Source organism: Leptopilina heterotoma, unplaced genomic scaffold (assembly GCF_015476425.1).
Source record: "Leptopilina heterotoma isolate Lh14 unplaced genomic scaffold, ASM1547642v1 Lhet_304, whole genome shotgun sequence".
NCBI lineage: Eukaryota > Metazoa > Arthropoda > Insecta > Hymenoptera > Figitidae > Leptopilina > Leptopilina heterotoma.
In genome coordinates this window covers 95,706-99,840 of record NW_025111008.1, presented here as the reverse complement: position 1 = coordinate 99,840, position 4,135 = coordinate 95,706, and positions in this window count along the sequence as shown.

Here is a 4,135-nt window from a genome sequence, read left to right as displayed (position 1 = left end):
CGACTACTCTTTAATTAAATTACTCATAACCGCGGAGAGGGGGGAGGTAAGGATGATCACTGAATAAAACTGAACAAGGACAATTGACACTAATGAAATTTATTTATCTTATCTCGAACTTTGAACATTAGTCGGCGGCAAGCCGCCTAAGCAAGACTCGAATTCAATTATTATTATTATAAGAATTATAAACTTGAGACTGGTTGGAGGAACAGCTCAACTCAATAGAAAGGGGACTCACCGTCAAGCCGACGTCTACCACGGATGGACCCACGGCTCATCTCAAGCACAAACAGTTTATTTTATTTTAAATATTTGAATTAGTCACAATCGTGACGCACTATATGTGACAGCCAGAACGAGAATGAATATAAAAAATGGCTGACTTCATCGCAACGAACGCGTCGCTACACCCGCGCCTCGTTTTCTCCTGGTGAGTCCCAGAGAAACTATTAACTTAAAGTTCGTCGATCGATTATCACTCGTCGGTAATGTCACTATGCGGTCGGTAATTAGTTCCACGCGGCGCCACATGAGTGCTGCGCACGAATCGACATAAACGCCACCGATCCAATATGGCCGCACCCAATGTTTTGACAGGTGACTCCTCGCAGTTAGCGAATTCGTCTTCCTGACACTCTTGGATAATCGGGAATCTCTTCCAATTATATATGCCAGGAAGCGCTTCCCACGATAACTTCCAATTCCGTCTTTCCCGTGACGTTGCGTAAGGAGTTGACGAGAGGCGAGAGTCTTTCACTCTCGCGATTACAAAAGAAAATAAGAAAGAGATATCATTAATTACCGAGAGTAATAATTTAGATTTTGAACATCGATGTGACGAGTTGAGGTAATTATTAGTGTTTATACAAAATAAATAATAAACAAACTAAAATTAAAATGGAACCAAACGGTTCGATTCCCGTTCTGGTGTAATTTTTCTTTAATATTTACTAATTAAATCAATATTTTGTGCACGGCAAAAATAGCCGTGTCACACAAGTTTGAAGTAAATCCATTAACTTTTAAAAAATTCGTCCGCCATTTTGAATTTTAAAAATCTAACTTCAAATTTGTCATCAGCGACCCAAAAAACCCCTAGTTACCAAGTTTGAAGTAAATCCATTAATTTAAGAAAAAATAGCCTACCTCTCAAAATCCGATAGATTTTTTGAGGTTAGAAAAAAATCCTGACGTGATGGAGCAAAACGGACTTCGGATTCGTGTTCAGCGCGTCAAAATACATAGGAAATGACTAGTCAGGTCTGCCGCGCACGACACTTTTTTTGTGGGGCTGTGTTATTTGACCTGGTCAACTTTGACCCTCTATATTTCCTAAACGGGGCATATGCTCACCTTGCAATTTTGCAGGGATTATTTGGTCGTCATATATGACCATTTGGTATAAAAAAAGTTTCAAAATTCGAGGTACGAAAAACATGTTCTTTTTTCCAAAAGTTAATTAAGTAGCGTATTGTTTATTTAATAAAAGTGAAATTATATAAAAAATTTTACTTCAGGAATACTAAAACATGATTTCTAATGTACTTAAAAAATTTTTAAATGTTAAAAACTTTATTCTATAGCAACATATCGATTTTTTTATACTTTGTTATAAACAAATAAATATAAATAAACAAAAATTATAAAATCGGTCTGGAGGAATCAATAGAGAATTTAGTAACGAAGATTTTTAAAAAAAATTGTTTAATTTGAATGAAAATTGTGACCTCTAGACTGATTTTGACACAAAAAGTACATTTTGCCCCACTGTGGGCCGGTTGATCGGCCATAAGTTGGCTCGTTGTTCTTCTTGATGTCTTGGAACAGACGACGCATCGCCGGACTAAAGATTTGACTCTGGCCCGGCCTCCAAGTATCCAAGCTCTTTTCAACACGTAGGCGTATGTTAGGGTAGGGCCAGAATGTAGAGCTCTCTGATGAGCCCAATCTATTATAAGTTCGGCTAGATGACTGCGACCAACCAAGATGGGTGGATGTTTTTCTTCAGTACTCAGGGATGAGTTTTCTAGTCTTCTGCCAACTCTTAGTACATGCTGCTCGTCTAGAAAAGATTTTAATCGAGCTAGGGCCCTGTCAGTCTGTTTGGATCTATCCCGTTTTAAGAGTTCTATCTCGACTGCGAAGGTTTGTTTCTGATCCAGTTTAATATGATAATATTTTATAGTTTATTATGAATTCTTTTCTTAATTCTTCAGTCGTCGTCGGAGCGAGTGGCGTTAAGATTAAATTGTCAGTTTTTACACGGGATTGTAGCAGTCTTCGGCATCGAACTAAAGCTCTCAAAAGCCTTGTTAGGGAAGAGAAGCGGCTGAATAGAGTGTTTGTGGTTTGAGTTGTCAAACAATGAAGTAAGGTTTGGTTTTCAACATTTAGATTGCCTTGAGATGGCAGCAAGAGTTCTCGAGGCCACATGTCGGTTGTCTGCTGAAGCCAAGGAGGTTCTTGCCACCAGATGTGATTGTCCTCGGTGAAAGTGAAAATTTTTTGGGTGAAAATTGAAAATAAAAATGTTTGAAGTGAAATTAAAAGTGAAAATTTTTTTGGGTGAAAATTGAAAGTGAACGCACCCCTGTTATATGTTATGTTATATGTTATGTTATGTTATATGTTATTTGTTATGCTTTTTATTGCAAATTGTTTTTATTTTTATTTATGTTTCTAAAATTTTATTTTTTGTCTGCGATAACGGTAGTGTAACGACGTTGCTCGAACTAACTGTTCGGCTTCGCCTAGCATTGAGTTCTCGCCACGTCGATACACTCGCAATGAGCAAAACGCTCGTTTGGCCCCTTGTATCGAAATATACTATTTCTTTATAAGTGCTAACCTTTGAAAGCAAATAATCCGAAGAATCTTTAATAAATTTTGATGTAAGTTGCGGTGCTGTAATTATAGGTACGTATTTCAACTAAATTTAAAAAGTTATACTGACTATAAAAAAGTAGTAAAAAAATAAGAATGAAAAATAAATAAAAATTAACTACCAAATTATTAACTCTGTAAAAATGTAGAGTATTAGAATTGCTATACGCATATAACATTGTTCTGACACATTTCTAGAACTAGGTTCACGGAGAAAACTGGATATTCAAAAGTAGATATTGAAAAAATATATTAACACTTAACATCAAAAATATTAAACTTTAATATCTAGATATTCAAATCACTTGCTAGATATTAACGCCCAGTAAAAAAAGTATTGAGGGAGCCATTAGGAATTGCCAGTATAAGCTCTGAGCCAATACGGATTACTATCGGTGTAAAATGTAAAGTCAGTTGGCTTTGAACACTTATATCTCAAGTAAAAAAAATCGTACAAGATGGAAACAACTTGGAATCAGTAGCTACAACATTTCTACGTTACTGTAGAAAATAAAGGAAATACAAAAAAATTATTTCGAGAGTTATTAATTTTTGAAACAAAAAATTACATGTTTTTTAACATCATTTTCACTTGTATCTACTTTCGGACCTTGTAGAATGTTCAATAAGAATCATATCAGGTTCCCAAATTATTTCAATACTTCTTGAACCTTTATGAACAATAATACCTAAATGGTTAACAAGTATTATTATAATAACTATTCGAGATTTTTAAATAAAACAGTAGTCATGTTATCTTAGTTAAAAATTAAGATACAAAGATGAGATAAAGTACACGTTACGGAGAATACGACACTGATTACGATTCATTAAAAAAATTATTTGAAGTATATATTTACAAAAACATTTTTAGTTTTTCACTTTATTGCACTATTTCGGTAAGGTGCACACCGTCATAAACCATTTCCCATAGGCGGCGCAAGAAACTGTATTATTGTAAACATGAGCAGGTCAGTGAGTACTCCAGGCCATTTTTACCGATACCTACGTACAATTTTGAAATTTTTAACTCAGGGAAAATATTTAGGGTGTTTACACCTCTGTACATCCTTCGAAACCAGATCTTTAAAGTTATAAATCAGTTTCAATCACAGAAAAAAATTACCAAAAAAGGCGGTAGTGATAAACTTTGAGTCTCGGACAAAAAGACTTACAGCGGTATGCACCTGACTGCTAATAGTGCAATAAAGCAAAAAACTAAAAAAACTCTTGCAAATAATTAGTAGAA